This window comes from Megalobrama amblycephala, linkage group LG15 (genome assembly GCF_018812025.1).
Source record: "Megalobrama amblycephala isolate DHTTF-2021 linkage group LG15, ASM1881202v1, whole genome shotgun sequence".
Classification (NCBI taxonomy): Eukaryota; Metazoa; Chordata; class Actinopteri; order Cypriniformes; family Xenocyprididae; genus Megalobrama; species Megalobrama amblycephala.
In genome coordinates, this window is record NC_063058.1 from 12,136,363 (window position 1) to 12,156,034 (window position 19,672).

Genomic DNA, 19,672 nt, shown 5'->3' on the forward strand with positions numbered 1-19,672 from the left:
TCAAGATATGTTTGTCATAATTTAAAGCATTATTCATAAGATCTTAGGTCACCATCAGTGTAAAGGTTCTCTTTTTCCTAATTCTCCTAATGAGTTTGCTCTGTTGGAGATGCCATCTGTCTAACCACAACTAGACAGGCTGTATATAGAATAATTAATAAGCTGCTCATGAATATTTAAGCTCTTTGTATTAAAGTATATTAGATGTGTGAACACACAGTTGTTTCATATCACATGTAAAGGACATTAAAATTAAAATTAGTTGTTTTGTTTTTTTGGATCATGTTAATACATTATTTTTTGGACAAGTATCATGATAATACCATATTTATTTGGACATTCATGGCAATAATTCATGGGAGAGTCTCTCATGTATGGCGGAAGAAGGCCCATAGAATCACCAAGAGTTGGATACGACTGAAATGGTATCACTGAATGAATGAATGATCATGATAATATCATGCTTTTTCTTATGAAAGCTTGTTTCTGCCACTGAATAAAAAATAAAAAAGGTAATTGCGACTTTTTATTTCGTAGTTCTGACTTTTTTTTCCCCTCAGAATTGTTACAGTCAGAATTTTGAGGAAAAAAGTCAGAATTGTAATATACAAACTTACAATTATGAGAAAAAATTCAGATTTGCGAGAAAAAAGTCCCAATTGACCCTTCGCCAGGAGTTTGATTGACAGGCGATCTGAGCAATCAAAAAGCACAATTTTGTCAGACAAAGCAGTCAGGGGATTTAGCAAAATAACGTAGGTAGACTTGAACTTCAAAAATGGTGTTTACTGATGTCTTTCCGTGATTGAAACAACATTCCTACTCATGTTCATTCATGTTTATTTGATGCTATAAATGAACTAGTAGGAAGAGATGATCGGTTCATGAGCCGCTTGAACTGAGGCGCTACAGCGATCTGTCATGACACATTAAGCCACAAAACTGTATATTGTTTAAATTTCTTTAAAAATTACAAAATTTGAGACTTTGTTTCATATCAAAAGTAACCTGCTCTGTCTTGTCTGTCGATGCGTTGTTAGTGTCATCTGTGTTCCGCAATGTATTTTTTACTCTGAGAACACGATATATGGCATGAGAGTGGCATGGCTTGTCAGACATAGCAACAGTAACTAAAGGGGGCGGGTCTTTGTGAACGGTCAATTGTAAAATACAAACTTACAATTACAAGAAAAAAGTAACGATTTGCGAGAAAAAAGTCAGAATTGTGAGAAAAATGTCAGAATTGTGAGAAAAAATGTCAGAATTGCAAGAAAAAAGTCACAATTGTAAAATACAAACTTACAATTATGAGAAAAAAGTCAGAATTGTGAGAAAAATGTCAGAATTGTGAGAAAAATGTCAGAATTGTGAGAAAAAGTCAGAATTGTGAGAAAAAAGTCAGAATTGTGAGAAAAATGTCAGAATTGTGAGAAAAAGTCAGAATTGTGAGGAAAAATGTCAGAATTACGAGAAAGTCACAATTGTAAAATACAAACATACAATTATGAGAAAAAAGTCAGAATTGTGAGAAAAATGTCAGAATTCCAAGAAAAAAGTCAGAATTGTGAGAAAAATGTCAGAATTGTGACAAAAAGTCAGAATTGTGAGAAAAAGTCAGAATTGTGAGAAAAAGGTCAGAATTCTGAGATAAATATCAGGATTACGAGGAAAAAAATTCAGAATTGCAAGAAAAAAAGTCACAATTATAATATACAAACTTACAATTACGAGAAAAAAGTCAGAATTGCGAGAAAAATGTCAGAATTCTGAGAAAAAAGTCAGAATTGCGAGAAAAATGTCAGAATTCTGAGAAAAAAGTCAGAATTGTGAGATATAAATGTTTTAATTGCGAGATATAAATGCTCTAAATGTTTTTGTGAGAAAAATGTCAGAATTACAAGATATAAACTTGCAATTGCAAGAAAAAAAGTCAGAATTGTGAGGAAAAATGTCAGAATTCCAAGAAAAAAGTCAGAATTGTGAGAAAAATTTCAGAATTGTGACAAAAAGTCAGAATTGTGAGAAAAAGGTCAGAATTCTGAGATAAATATCAGGATTACAAGAAAAAAATTTCAGAATTGCAAGAAGAAAAGTCACAATTGTAATATACAAACTTACAATTACGAGAAAAAAGTCAGAATTGCGAGAAAAAAAGTCAGAATTGCGAGAAAAATGTCAGAATTCTGAGAAAAAATTCAGAATTGTGAGGAAAAATTTCAGAATTGCAAGAAAAAATGTCACAATTGTAATATACAAACTTACAATTACGAGAAAAAAGTCAGAATTGTGAGAAAAAATGTCAGAATTGTGAGAAAAATGTCAGAATTGTGAGAAAAATGTCAGAATTGTGAGGAAAAAAGTCACAATTGTAAAATACAAAATCACAATTATGAGAAAAAAAGTCAGAATTGTGAGAAAAATGTCAGAATTGCAAGAAAAAAAAGTCACAATTATAATATACAAACTTACGATTACAAGAAAAAAGTCAGAATTGCGACATATAAACTTGCAATTGCAAGAAAAAAAGTCAGAATTGTGAGATAAAAAGTTACAATTAACTTTTTTTTTTTTTTAATTCTGTGGTGGAAACAAGCTTCCATATTTTCTAGACATATTATCATGATGATGATGATAGTAAAAAACAGCACATTTTTAGACATGTACCATGCCACTACCAGGCTACTAGGACATGATAATACAGTAAAATTGATTTATGGTGCATTTAATTTACCATGGAAATATAATCACTATACAATGCCACAACCTCTTTTTTATGTAAGGAGAAGGTTGGAAAACTTGGAAACACCTTATTGACCTTTGAAGTAACCTGGATAAACTTCCTCATTCCTGATTGGCTGATGAGCCATCACGTTCCCCGCCCCTTTGTAAATTATGTTTTGTTTAGTAATATAGATTACATATTATCTGAGGAAAGACTTACCGGTCTGTATGAACCACTGAAACATGGTCTTGTTGACTAGCGAAAGAACAATTTGCTGAACTACCAACTGATGGTCATTTAAATGTAATTGTTTTTGCTTTTTGAAGCATGATGGCTCAGTTTGTCATGAAATAAACCTGACCTCCACCTGGAGTGATCTGTGTAATGGTGCTTTTAGCATCTGGTGTGAGTGAAGATTCATGCCACATTGGGCAATATCTGCATGCCAGGCTGGGCACATGAATTCTTGAAAGAGATGCTCCAGCTTCTACGTCTGTGTGCATAGACTTATGAATGATTCACAGTGAACTAGATGAGACCATCTAACATTGACAGTTCATGTATTTTTTAGCCTTTAGGGTGTGTTTTACGAGGTCATCTGATCTTTGCTCTAAATGTTTTTGCAGGAAAACTGTCAGATCTTAAGTTGGTGTCAGAAAAAAAGGTCTCCACTTCGCATTGGGGTCCTGATCACCCTGTCAGGGTTTATTTTGCGATAACAACCGTCTGAATGTACATTATCCCTTACTTACCTCTTTTTAAAATTAGATTGCTTACAGCAGAGCTCTATAAAAGACGATCTTTTTCTAAATGCTAGAGCAAAGGATGTCAACATTTTACCTTTTTTTTAGTTTTAAAAAAATTACATGCCATTACATGCAAAAATGCCCTTTGAGTGTCACGTTAAATGCCTTGAGTGCTTTCAATTTGAAATGTAACATTGAATTGTAAATCCATCTCAGTGTTGTTCTCCATTTAGGCAGCTGGAGGCTTTTCCCAGAGAAAGACAGAGACACTGTGCTAATGTTTCTCTACCTTTTGATCTGATGCCCAAATAATGAGACGCTTATGAATAATAAATCTGGATCGTTCCGTATGACCTTGCGGGGAGATGCAGTGGGCCGCAATCGGAGAAGTGGGAAGAGTTATCTATGTAAATTTACTTGGGGATTTGCTTCCATTACTAATTATAAACCCAATAATAATCACGACTGACTTGATTGAAAAGACACCCAATCAATAGTCGATTGGATCAATTCCCTAAATTATGCCAGCTGGATGACCCTTCTCGCCTTGTATCAGACTGACGCGCAGAGGGGTGAAAACAAGAGCAAAGATGGCCGTCATCAGACGAGGCAACTTCAGAGGAAGAGCTTCACTTCAAATAGAGTGGAAGGGGGCTTTTTCAAGGCACTTTGCCATAAATTTTTCATCTGCATCTGGCTTTGAGGCAGATGGGGGAAGGGGGAAGGCCAGTCGGGGGGGCAAATCGAAAGCTTCTATACAAACCTGGGCTCTCGGAGCCAAAAGACAGAGAAAACAAGAGGGGGAGGGAGCTGACGGAACGAAAGAAAACAAGATTATTATTTACAGAAGAAGAACAAAGAGCGGTTTATACCCCAGCCTTGTTTGGATGCTCCCGGCCTCTTCTCTTTAAGTAAACCGGGGCAGAACAGAAGCTGTGATCTCTTGGACAGCAAGAGGAGGCTCATGCTATTGATGTACTACAAGACAGAAAGAAAGTGACTGCCAGATGCCCTCAGTGAGATGTAGTGAAGGGATAGTTCACCTCAAAAAGTAAAATTCTGGCATTATTTACTCCTTCATGTTGTGTCAAACCTGTATGACTTTCTAAAATTAATACTAATTTAAATCTTCCCTGTTGATTTATTTAAATCTTTCCTTCTGCTGTAGCTCATTTTCACTTGCATTCATTTGAATTACACATTAAAACATTTGTCGTCAATGATGACTTGAAAACTAATGCCATCTGACACCTCATTGATGTCAAACTTACTGCAATGAGTCTCAATGCACCATATTTTAAACAATCTTAAGTATAATCTCTTTATTATGAGAGAAACTGCACTAAAATCATTTTATGCATTTTATGCATGCATAAAACCAACTTAAGAATCATCTGTGCTTAATTTAAAGGTGCCCTAGAATTAAAAATTGAATTTACCTTGGCATAGTTGAATAACAAGAGTTCAGTACATGGAAAAGACATACAGTGAGTTTCAAACTCCATTGTTTCCTCCTTCTTATGTAAATCTCATTTGTTTAAAAGACCTCTGAAGAACAGGCAAATCTCAGCATAACACTGACTGTTACGTAACAGTCGGGATCATTAATATGTACGCCTCCAATATTTGCATATGCCAGCGCATGTTCAAGGCATTACACAAGGGCAGCCAGTATTAACGTCTGGATCTGTGCACAGCTGAATCATCAGACTAGGTAAGCAAACAAGAACAATAGCGAAAAATGGCAGATGGAGCGATAATAACTGACATGATCCATGATAACATGATATTTTTAGTGGTATTTGTGAATTGTCTTTCTAAATGTTTCGTTAGCATGTTGCTAATGTACTGTTAAATGAGGTTAAAGTTACCATCGTTTCTTACTGTATTCACGGAGACAAGAGCCGTCGCTATTTTCATTTTTAAACACTTGCAGTCTGTATGATTCATAAACACAACTTCATTCTTTATAAATCTCTCCAACAGTATGTAATGTTAGCTTTAGCCACAGAGCACTATCAAACTCATTCAGAATCAAATGTAAACATCCAAATAAATACTTTACTCACATGATCCGACGCATGCATGCAGTATGCATGACGATCATTCTGGTTATATTAGCTGTGTGAACTTTGTAAATGCACTGTATTATAGTTGAGAGCTCGGGGGGAGAGTGCGATTTAAAGGGGCCGCAGCCTGAATCGATGCATATTTAATGATGCCCCAAAATAGGCAGTTAAAAAAATTAATTAAAAAAAATCTATGGGGTATTTTGAGCTGAAACTTCCCAGACACATTCAGGGGACACCTTAGACTTACATTACATCTTGTAAAAACTGGTTCTAGGGCACCTTTAAAATGTATGTATTTATTTATAAATGTGTTCATATGGAAATTTTATTTTAAGTTCCAAAATCATATAAACTCATCTTTGTGGATGCAACATATTTTAAACTTTTTTTAAGTCTATATTGGGAGAGAAACAGCGCTAAAATAACTTTAAGTGATATATAAAACCTAACTAAGAAAACTCTATTTGTTTATTTATGCATTTTTACATTTATTTATTTATTTGTTTATTTATTTTGTGTGTTTTTTACATTTTATTTATTTATATGTTAATTTGTTTTGGTATTTATATTAATTTCTGCATTATATTAGTTTGCTTAAGCTTTGCATCAACCTTGGCTGATTTAACTATATAGAATCCATATAAACTAATCTTTGTGGATGCAACATATTTTGAACCGTAAGTATAATCTCTTTATTGTGAGAGAAACAGCACTCAAATAACCTACATTGAAAAAAAAGAAAAAATTGATAATTATAAATCTAATTCACTATGTCTATCAACTGGTGTTCCCCAAGGGTCCATATTGGGCCCAGTTCTCTTTAGCATGTATATTAATGATTTACCCATGATGTGTAAACAATGTAATAGCATAATGTATGCTGATGATACAGTTACTTTTTTAACACATGGTAAAAATGCAGAAAAGGTTGCAATAAGTTAACAGATGTTATGGCAAAAGTCACATCCTGGCTCAATCAGTGTTATCTGAAATTAAATGTCAAAAACAGTTTGTATATCCTTTTCTAAAGTGAAAATGACCTATTAATTGCCATTAAAGTGAAATTACTGAACCTAAACATACAAGCTTGATAAAAATGCTCATTTTAGAAGAAAATTTCAGACAGCACTTAGAGGCTTTTACATCTGAAGTCTTCATATATATATATATATAGCTAGGTTTCTCAACTCATCATCACAGTCTGTAAAAAGTGTTTATTAATTTCTGTACACTGTAAGGAACAATGTTGGGCTGTTGATTACATTTTCATGATGGGTATTTGAAAAATGAAAAACCATGTGGAGGAGTTGCCAGACAGTGGATGAAAGATAGACTGAACTATGACATTTGATATGTGAATACACAACATTACTGATAAGTGAATATAAGCCAGTACAGTCAGAGACTGTATCATGCTTCTCTATTTTCATGATTCATCCCTGAATTCACACTAGTGAGAACAGAATATATGACCTTATTACGTCTGAAGGATTTTGCCCTTCCTAATAATTGCTTGTTCACAGTTCTCAATAATAGAACCAGATATCTGTTGCAATGCTAGAATTCACATCCAAAAAAAGCATTTTAACATAATGAAGGCGTAAAAAGCCCAGCCTTCAATCTCAAATGCTGCAAACAAAGGCAATGGATGTAATTCTGAGCTGAAGTCAATAGCCATAATTAATTTATGACCAATGAGAATTCAGCGTTTCATTTGTTAGCTTGAACTTTGCATCAACCTTGGCTCATTTAGCTATATAAAGTTCCAAACACAAATAAAACTAATCTTTGTGGGCATTTTATCAAGTTCATATATCAGTTCAGTCTGAAATATCTCTTTATGATCCAGTAACCTGGGTCATAGGCTATAAAAGTTCAGTTTTTGCTTAACTTTCATTCATACATGCATCATAACCTCAATAATCTAGGTATAATGGTGCTCTATCGCATTTCTTATATTATATTTGAGCTAAATCACAGAGATGAGTGGTCTCACAGTCTGCCCCTCCCCATCTCAGTTCCCTCAGTGGGAGTTCTTCTGACTGCCTACACTTTTAATGAGAGATTTCCCAGTACCGCCAAATCCTCCGGGTGCTGCTTTCGTTCTGACGCTAATGTGCCCTGACTGCTGCGGGCTTGTTAAAACAACCAGCATCAACGGGAGCAGAGCAGAGGAAGAATAAGAATTAAAGTTGTTAAAAGCTGCACTTGATGTGAAGCTGAATCTATTTGTGGTGATTCATTATTGCTCCCTTATGAACAATGACTAAAGTAGCTTTTACAAGACTTGACTTCATATTTATTGTTGTAAGCTAGTAAGTCGCTAGCAGTTGTGTGACACCAATATTGACATTCGTAAATGTATTTGTTTTCCGGTTCACAAAGTTGCCCGATAACTTTTGCTTTTCTTTATAGTATAGTAATTGCTGGAGTTTTTGGTTTTTGTACCTCCTGAGAGACTTTTAATGACTAGTTATCCAGAATCATCCTTGTAGCGTAGCGAACTGGAGCATGAAAATGGTTGTGTACATATCTAACGAGTGCTTTCACTGTTGATCAGACTTATTTTAAATCATTACACATGAGGCTTATAACCACAATGTCCTACTGAAGTCATTTTGTGGCACTGAGTTCCAAAAATGAATGTTTTTAGCACATTAAACGTGTTTTCTTGTCATAGTCGTGGTTTAGCGGTTAGCACACATGCTAGTTTGTAAGTTAGTCATGATTTTTTTTTTTTAGTTCTTTCCCTACTATTAATAAAAGTAGCACAAAGGTTCAAATTAAATAAAAACTACTTAAAATATATTTTGTTTAAAGATGAACATTTGTGAGAGTTTTTTGCCTGCAAAACTGTTTTAGCCACGATGTGATTGTTTTCAAGGGCATTGCTGTACGATTGCTTCTGAATGGTTATTAACAGTTTTTAATGGTTATCAATTCTGTTATCAATGGTTATTAATTTTGTACAGTTGCTAGGGTCTTCTAGGTGGTTGTTAGGATGTTGCTAGCTGGTTGCCTAGAGTATTCTGAATGGTTACCCAAGTCAAAAGAGGCCACATCAAGTCTATGGGATTTTGTCATCCAGCATGTGAAAAATCTCTTACATTATTTGCATATTTTGATTAATGTCTCAGTGTTTTTTAATCAATAGAATGATTAGTCTTTGTCCAGCATCGTTTTGGACCCCATTGACTTTCATTGAACGTACTGAAATATTTAAAACATTCTTCAAAATATCTTATTTTTTGTTCAGAAGAATGAAAGTCATACAGGTTTGTAAATGATAACCGAATTTTAATTTTTAGGTGAACTATCACTTTAAATATGAGGAATAGTAATAGCAACACATGCTTTAGCAAGTCCCATTAAAAAAAAATCTTCCTTTGAAAAGAAAATCATTTTGTTGGTACGCCTACTGTTGTTTTTCTTGTTATTTCAAACTTAAAAATGCAAATCTAAAGAGTGGGTTTGAGAGAAGCAGATTATTCAACACGTCAGAAGTGATCTTTCTAAACTGAAATGCAAAGTCCTCTTTGGCATTTGCGTAGGTGATTCAAGTGGTACCTGCATAGCGTATAGTGGATTAGCAGCTACAGTCACTTAATGGCACCTGGATAACCTGCGCTAAACCCTCTAAATTCTGCGGCAGAATATGAGCCTCTTACTGACGTTTTTATTGAGCAATAGACCTTGTCAGGGTAGCGCCATGATTAATTTTTGAAAACAAGGTTGTGAGGGGAAGAATTACAGTGCGTTCAATAGGTTGTACTGTTGTTTAACAACATACCAGTTGTTCAGTTGATAGGTCTTTGCGAAAAAAAATAATAACTTTCAGTAGTCAAAATCTCCATGAAACAGTTTTAAAAGTTGTAAGTTGAGGAAGATTATACAGGGACCACTATACAGTGTGCCACTGTAAAGAATGTATGTCTATCCCTCACAGTCTCTTTAAATTCTATATGACGTCTAAAGGCACCCACACACTACATTAAAGGATTAGTTCACTTTCAAAAAAAAAATGTCCTGATAATTTATTCACCCCCATGTCATCCAAGATGTCCATGTCCTTCTTTCTTCAGTCGAAAAGAAATTAAGGTTTTTTATGAAAACATTCCAGCATTATTCTCCTTATAGTGGACTTCATTTTCTAAAAAAAAAAATTAAAAATTATGTACGTTTTAACCATTGACGCTCTTCTTGAACTAGCTCTTCTTCTTCTTCTCTATTTGAATTCCAGCAGTGTAGACAATGCTAAGTGTATTACTGCCCTCCATAGGTCAAAGTTTGAACTAAATTGTCATATACAATATGCTAGTGCAAGTATATAACAATTAGTTCAAACTTTGACCTGAGGAGGGCAGTAATACACTTAGCAGCGTCTACACTGCTGGAATTCTAACTGAGAAGAAGAAGAAGAAGAGAGCTAGTTCGAGTCAAGCATCTATGGTTAAAACGTATATAATTTTTTTTTTTTTAAGAAAATGACAGATCATTTCGCTAGATAAGACCCTTATTCCTCATCTGGTATCATTTAAATACCTTTGAAGCTGCACTGAAACTGTAATTTTGACCTTCAACCATTTGGAGGCCATTAAAGTCCACTATAAGGAGAAAAATCCTGGAATGTTTTAATCAAAAAACTTAATTTCTTTTCGACTGAAGAAAGAAGGACATGGACATCTTGGTTGACATGGGGGTAAGTAAATTATCAGGAATTTTTTATTTGAAAGTGGACTTATCCTTTAACTACAAGATAATTGGGCCAATTTTGGGCCCAATTCTCCCCTTTCGGCAATCTATTATCATGATGGTTCTACAGTTTATCTTATCAGATTTTCATGTGGAGTGAGGTGTGAGATGTTTTCAAGGGGATCTATTATGTTAGTCCTCTATATTGTTAGTCATGACAAATATTTTCAAGAAGAGTGCGGAGCTTCAAGAGCTTGTACTCCAGCATACTGGCAACAACAAAACTGGACAATCTCACACACTGAAAATGTCAGAAACTGTCAGTAGCAGTGTTCAGCCTTATATGTTCAGTCATCTGTCATCTGACTGTACTGTGCATAATAAATTTGTGTTTATGAATCACACAGAAGGTGAGCATGGATAAAAATTACGACATAGCTCTGGTCACCTGGTGCCTTCATGTGCTATCAGAAATGTCATAATTCCCACTTCTGAAGTCATGATTAGGAGCACATCACATTCAAGTGGGCAACTTCAAGGGCATTCATGTACACTTTTTAACTAGGAAAATCACATTTATGATAATTCTGATAGCATGTGAATGTTACATCAGTGAAAACAGGCAATGATATCTTTAGCAACATTAGCCATACAGAGTGCCAACAAGCTCTTTCAGAATGGCAATTTGGTAGGACTCGCAACAGCATGACGTGTGATGCTTACTTTGTCTGAATCTGAAGTTTGCATACAAAGCGTTGGTATTGACCCATCTTTCAGGATCAACTTTTTTGAAAATCCAGCATTGAAAAGACCCTCATTTGTGGGGCAGTCCGGCTCAAAATGATTGCCGCATATGTATAAGATTCTTGAGATTTTCTTCGGTACGTTTCCTTCAAAAATGAAATTTAACCACAATGTCCTCAGTAACTCAGATGGCGGGAGTCTATGGAGACTCTTATGAGCATTGCTACATCCCAAATCACAACACTTAATGCCTTTTTGGTGCAGAAATTGTACAACTACTGCTGTCTATGCTAATGGGGAAGATCATCACTGGCTGTGGGCGGGGCTTCTCCCTACAATGACATAATTGAAGGGGGGAATCTGAATCAGCACATTTGAAGAAAATGCTTTTGATTTATGGGAATTATAAAAAATAAGTTAGTGGATTTTTACCATTATAGGCTGGTTGTTCTCACACACTGTGAACACACATCGTTGTTTAAACACCTTATTCACAAGTTCACACTTACAAGTAAGTCATATAGAGTAAATGGTATGCTTATTTGGCATGCTCTCCGAGGAGAGGGCTCCGAGCTCAGTATTTGGCCCCGACCCAGAGTACTCTCCCCATATTCCTGGCTGTAGTAGGAACCAGCCAAGAGTGAGGAGTTGGGGTGGTGGAGGGATGCTGAAAACTGTCGAGGAACGTAGGTTAGTTGACTGTGTATAGAGGGTATGCATCCACGTCACTTTCCCGCAGAAAATGCGCTCCCTCAGCTGGACTGAGTGGCAAAAGAACCTGCTGCGTGACTGGATTTAATAGGGGAAACTGCGAAAACGCAAGTAAAACTAACGAATTACACTAAAGGTTGTAATTGAATGTGTTCCTTACAACTTGTCAAATAAACCTAATCCATGGATACTGACATGCAGCCAGGAGTTGTGTTTCCTGACATTTATATGTGTTTTATGTGTTTATATTTGGGTCAAAGCTATTTGTACAGTCAATCACAAATCTCTTTTCCGTTTTGGATGTTTTGTGTGTGTTTCGTGACATTCACGCTGAAAACCAATGTTGCCGCTCAGTCTTTTGCCACTTAGCCTTTTGCCACTTAGCGGTCGTGACCTCAGTCTTAACGGTCGACGGTGACGTTACGTGCATACCCTCGATATACACCGATCAGCGCATAACATTAGGACCACTGAAAGGTGCAGTGAATAACACTGATCATCTCTTCATCACGGTACCTGTTAGTAGGTGGGATATATTAGAAAGCAAGTGAACATTTTGTCCTCAAAGTTGATGTGTTAGAAGCAGGAAAAATGGGCAAGCGTAAGGATTTGAGCGAGTTTGACAAGGGCCAAATTGTGACGGCTAGATGACTGGGTCAGAGCATCTCCAAAACTGCAGCTCTTGTGGGGTGTTCCCGGTCTGCAGTGGTCAGTATCTATCAAAAGTGGTCCAAGGAAGCAATAATGGTGAACTGGCGACAGGCCGGGTGCATGTGGCACCTGGGGAACACATGGCACCAGGATGCACTATGGGAAGAAGGCAAGCCGGCGATGCTTTGGGCAATGTTCTGCTGGGAAACCTTTGGTCCTGCCATCCATGTGTTTGCCATCCATTACTTTGACACGTACCACCTACCTACCATTGCTGCAGACCATGTACACCCTTTCATGGAAACGGTATTCCCTGGTGGCTGTGGCCTCTTTCAGCAGGATAATTCACCCTGCCACAAAGCAAAAATTGTTCAGGAGCACAACAACGAGTTTGAGGTGTTGACTTGGCCTCCAAATTCCCCAGATCCCAATCCAATTGAGCATCTGTGGGATGTGCTGAACAAACAAGTCCGATCCATGGAGGCTCCACCTCACAACTTACAGGTCTTAAAGGATCTGCTGCTAACATCTTGGTGCAGATACCACAGCACACCTCCAGGGGTCTAGTGGAGTCCATGCCTCGACAGGTCAGGGCTGTTTTGGCAGCAAAAGTGGGACCAACACAATATTAGGAAGGTGGTCATAATGCTATGCCTGAACGGTGTATATAGGCCTCCTCTCATGCTGATAGGATGGATGTGATAATTGCTGATGGCATGTTGATTAGATAGATCAAGCAGGACAAACACTATTATCACCATTTTTTCTCTCCCGTCATCTGCCATGTTTGTTTACTCTAAAGTCACGTTTGACCACGAGAGATTTTGCAAGATTTCTCGTGTTCACAGTCGGGACTCTGGTTGTTTGTGAATGGAATTGGTCACATCGTGGCACTCCACACACATTATAGGAACAAAACTGTTAAATCTATGATTTTTTTTTTTCCCCGTCATGGCATCTGTATAAATGATTAGAAGATGAAAAAGTCAATTTCAACAGTTAAAATACAAATGCACGCTTTGCACAAGGAAGCATAGCATGTATTCTTTGTTGAGAAAGCAATCATAGAATCTAAGAGTAAAAAACACTTCCAAGATGGTGGACAACTCAAGAGAAATGCTGATTATAAATATATTTAATCAAATACTATTACAAATGTATTATACTATTACATCAAAAACTATTAGTATTTTGCATAATATTTATGTTAGCTTAGCAACATGCTATCATCAAAGTCCATTAAAATCAATTTTGAGTAGAGTCTCACGTGAGGAGTGAGATGCTGCCTGTGTAATGCTCTCCAAATCAGTCATGTATTAGGTGTTTTTTTTTTTCATTTAGGATGCTGACTTAGACTCTTTTCCCTCTTTTCTTCTTCTGTCTCAGATGTGTGCCCTGCATTAAGTCTAACTGATCAGGCAGAAATCAGGCTCATTAAATCTCCCAGCTGTCTTTGTGATTGGCCCGTTTCTAATCCCAGCCACTGCACGCTGCTCACACATCAATGCCGCGTGTGTACATATCTAAATTGGGTGTTTCATTGAAGTTCCTTGCAGTGCTTGTCAGATTAACCATATGCATGAGCACATGATATCTGGTTGAAGAAATTACAATGGGTTTGTCACACAGTTTATTTATGTATATGTTCCCTCTGATTTTAACTGAGTTTATAAAAGGAGTGTGTGAGTTTCTTTAATAAACAGTTCAAAGGTTTCAGAGGACGGATTTGTGTGATTAGCGAGCATTAGCCGACTGCATTCAGCTTTCTGTGTGTTTTGTAACAGGCAAATGAATGTTTTTGTGGGCATGGCAAGCTGGAAAGGGCAAAGGGATACTTACAAAACTTTATACCTGCCAATCTCGGTGTATAATCCCGAAAGAGGATTGAGACGGCTAATTCTGTAATGGCAAAATTAAAATAAACTGAAATATTTATTCAAATATGATGGTCGAATTGCATTAACATCTAATCTCTTATACAAACATATAGGTGCAGAATGAGGTTGGATTAAGCTTTTTTTTAGGCATTACGCTTCCAAAATCTGGAGCATTTTACCAATTAAAATTAGATATGTAACCCCTCACTCAGGTCCTACTCGCCCCGCTCTGCGCGGGCCACGAACCTGGGTCTCCGGCGTGGGAGTCGTCTAGCATCAGTCGCTAGAGCATCTCTTGAGATCAGAGAAGTGACGTTTACTCGCACAGCAACTACTAGCTGGCCTCCGTTACAGATAAACTCCATGGATTAAAAGTTCAAAAGTTGTGTGAAGACATATCTTTTTAAATTAATTTTCATTGATGTTTTAAGCTTCTATAATAATTGTATATATTTTTTGTCATTTTCTTTTTTAATTAATGAACTAATTAAAATAAATAAGTTAATAAATAAATAAGTTAATATTTTTTAATAAATAGTAGAAACACAGGAAGTCAAATCTGGGCTAGACTTGAACCCGGATCTCCCATGAGACTGACAGCTCAATACTACTATTACTACTACTACTGCCACTACTACTACCATCACCACCACCACCACTACTACTACTACTACTGCCACTACTACTACCATCACCACCACCACCACCACTACTACTACTACTACTGTCACTACTACTACTTCCACTACGACCACCACCACCACCACCACCACTACTACTACTACTACTGCCACTACTACTACCATCACCACCACCACCACCACTACTACTACTACTACTGTCACTACTACTACTTCCACTACGACCACCACCACCACCACCACCACTACTACTACTACTACCATCACCACCATTACTACTACTAACATTATCACCACCACCACCACCACCACTACTACTACTACCATCACCACCACCACCACCACCACCACAACTACTACTACTACCATCACCACCACTACTACTACTAACATCATCACCACCACCATCACCACCACTACTACTAACATCATCACCACCACCACCACCACCACCACCACTACTACTACTAACATCACCACCACTACTACTACTAACATCATCATCACCACCACCACCACCACCACTACTACTACTACTACCATCACCACCACTACTACTACTAACATCATCACCACCACCACCACCACCACTACTACTACTAACATCATCACCACCACCACCACTACTACTACTTCCACTTGCACCACCACCACTGCCACTACTAGTACTACCATCACCACCACCACCACCACCACCACTACCACTACTACTACTGCCACTACTACTACTTCCACTAACACCACTACCAGTACTACTACCACTACCACTACTACTACTACTACTACTACTACTACTACCACCACTACTACTACTACTACCACCACTACCACTACTACTACCACTACCACTACTACTACTGCTACTGCCACCACTACCACTACTACTACCACTACCACTACTACTACTGCTACTGCCACTACTACTACCACCACTACCACCACTACCACTACTACTACTACTACTGCCACCACTACCACTACTACTACCACTACCACTACTACTACTGCTACTGCCACCACTACCACTACTACTACCACTACCACTACTACTACTGCTACTGCCACTACCACCACTACCACTACTACTACCACTACCACTACTACCACTACTACTACCACCACTACCACCACTACCACTACTACTACTACTACTGCCACCACTACCACTACTACTACCACTACCACTACTACTACTGCTACTGCCACTACCACCACTACCACTACTACTACCACTACCACTACCACCTACCACTACTACTACTACTACCACCACTACCACTACTACTACCACTACCACTACTACTACTACTACCACCACTACTACCACTACTACTACCACTACCACTACTACTGCCACTACTACTACTTCCACTTCCACTACCACCACCACCACCACTACTACTACTACTACTACCACCATCACCACCACCACCACTACTACTAACATCATCACCACCACCACCACCACCACTACTACTACTGCCACTACTACTACTTCCACTTGCACTACCACCACCACCACCACTGCCACTACTAGTACTACCATCATCACCACCACCACCACCACCACCACCACTACTACTACTGCCACTACTACTACCACCACCACCACTACTACTACTACTACCACCACCACCACTACCACTACTACTACCACTACCACTACTACTGCCACTACCACCACTACTACTACTACTACTACTACTACTACTACTACTATCATCATCACGACTACTACTACTACTACTACTACTGCCACTACCACTACTACTATTACTACTACTGCCACTACTACTACTTCCACTACCACCACTACCACTACTACTACCACCACCACCACTACCACTACTACTACCACTACCACTACTACTACTACTGCCACTACCACTACTACTACTACTACTATCATCATGACTACTACTACTACTGCCACTACCACTACTACTACTACTACTACTACTACTACTACTACTACTGCCACTACTACTACTTCCACTACCACCACTACTACTACCACCACCACCACTACCACCACTACTACTACCACCACTACCACTACTACTACCACTACCACTACTACTACCACCACTACCACTACTACTACCACCACTACTACTACTACTACCACCACCACTACCACTACTACTACCACTACCACCACTACTACTACTACTGCCACTACCACTACTACTACTACTACTATCATCACGACTACTACTACTACTGCCACTACCACTACTACTACTACTACTACTACTACTACTACTACTACTGCCACTACTACTACTACTTCCACTACCACCACTACTACTACCACCACCACTACCACTACTACTACTACTACTACCACCACTACCACTACTACTACCACTACCACTACTACTACTACTACCACCACTACTACTACCACTACCACTACTACTACTACTACTACTACTGCCACTACCACTTCCACTACTACTACTACTACTACTACTATCATCACGACTACTACTACAACTACTTCTACTACTACTACCACCACCACCACCACCACCACTTCTATTACTACTACTACTTCCAATTGTGTAATATTATATAATTTATACATTTTAAATAATATTTATTTTATAATTATCATTCACTTTTACAATTACATTATTATTTTAAATATAGTTATACATATACCACATATTCCATACATATTCCAGTTATACATATTAATATTATTAATTTATTATAAGAATTAATTGTATACAACAACATCAACAACAACTACTACTTATATTAATTATATTATATTAATTATACTACTTATATCTAATTAATTATTATTATTATTATTATTATTATATTTAAGATATTTAAAATTTTAAAAGTATAGACTGATTAATGTAATCTCAATTTTTTCTGCCTTAAGTGGGAGTGGAGTAGACAGGCCCCGTTGACAGAAGGAGCCACGCCATGACCTGCTGCCCACCGCAACCTACACACCACCCCTCATGGGAGGAGAAACTCTCAGTTCAGCTCCGGGAAGGCAGAGACCTCTGGGAACAGTGAGCCGCTGCTCAGCTAACACTAGCAAATAGGATAAAATGATTGTGTCATGACGTGTGGGCTTTGGTGCAGTCTGTATATTACACCACAGGATGAAAGGATAAAAAGACAGAAACAATAAGTCTGCTGAGAAGCATCACCCATAACCCTGTTCTGCACTCTTTTGACAGTGCAACGTTTTTAGAGAAATAAACTTCCAGAATGGGTCTGGGAAATTATTTGACATTGAAAGGCACTTGTGTATCAGATCAGAGGCAATATAAGGAGGGGATGAGCCACTTAAAAAATAAATGGGAGAAATGAAGTGTAACAAATATAATATTTATTTACTTTTATTTACATGTAAACTTCATTCGTGGTTACATTTTTGTTTTTAGGTTTCTTTACATATAAAGTAAAACAAAAAATGCGGTGGCTTTTTCGGAAACCACTGTTGTGCTTGACTGGCCATTACTGAATTCTAATAGACAAGCTTTTTTGTTTTTCTGCCATGTGCTGGGAAAGAAAAAAGGAAAGAATGACAGAAAAATCTATCCGTTTGAAATTGCTTTCCCTGCTCTGGGAGGCAGCGTTTTGAAAGGGCCCATGTGTTGATGATAATTGCGGAGTGTGGGCCTGATTATTCCAGCCACATGCTTTCTGTTAAGTGACAGAATAATTACACACTGGGCTTAATGGCTCTCCTGAAGAGAAAGAGTGAGAGAGGACGGGATGATTGCTCTGGATGCCTGTGGAATTCTGATCGAGTTGTCCAAGCAAGTTGCTGAGGAATCCGAAACATCTCTTGTACTCTTAAGTGTCATCTAGCCACTCTCTCATAGGTTGTGAGCCAAACTTCACCAGAGAAGGAAGGAAATTTATTGGCTGAATATGAAGTCAGTTATTGGTGGGCATATATAAGATGAAAGACATTGCTGTGGAGTCTGGAAACAGGTTCCTGGATTCCCGCTGAGGATTTTGCCTTGAAATAAGAGGAGAAGATGGCATGGATTGTCTTGTCAGAGGTAGACCTGAAGCTAAAACTAGGGAATGACATTGAATCATTGTGTATTCATGCTTTAAATGTCATTATCTATTAATATATTCAAAAATACAAAAAAATTGCATGCAGTCCATAGTGATGCTTGAGCTGTGTTTGTATACTTTATCACAGATGAAGTGAATTAAATGCAATTTTTTTCAACCACAAAGACGTTTTTGAGACGTTTTTATTCATTTACTTTATATACTGCTTAATAAAGCATCTATTTGTACAAGAATAAAGTTTAATATGAGCCTATACTATTTAAACACCATTGAAGTGGTTTTATTTTGATAAACATGATACAATATAACATTACGACAACATGAAAAGAGCTTTAACTGTTATAAAAACAGATTTGTGTGCATTAGTGGAACTGAAGGTGTCAGAATAAACACAAAACACACTTGATCATTGTCATGTGGTGAATCCGGCCAATCGTGAAACAGCTGTGTTGTCATCAGCGCTCATGCAGCTGCTCTGGAGAAGCTGCGCTGGCTGAGTCATGCAACTATGTCATATGGTGTGGCCAACAAAGTAATATGGTGCAACAAACATCTGTATGTCATATGGTGCGACTATGTCAAGTGGTGCGGGCAACAAAGTCATATGATACAACAAACAACTGTATGTCATATGGTGTGACCAACACAGTAATATGTTGCAACCAATTGTTATACAGTGCAAATAACAAAGTCATATGGTGCGACCAAATATGTCTTGTGGTACAACCAACTTTCAGAAACATGAAGGGGGAAA

The 19,672-nt window shown here is 37.6% G+C and overlaps 1 long non-coding RNA gene across 1 annotated transcript in view; it reads left to right on the forward strand.

Moving 5' to 3' along the window:
* LOC125246754 overlaps positions 1-19,017 on the forward strand; it is a 55,255-nt gene extending 36,238 nt beyond the window's left edge. Inside the window, exon 3 of the long non-coding RNA XR_007179961.1 lies at positions 17,756-19,017. This is a non-coding gene — a long non-coding RNA (uncharacterized LOC125246754). The remainder of the gene's footprint in view (positions 1-17,755) is intronic.
* Positions 19,018-19,672: the final 655 nt, after the last annotated feature.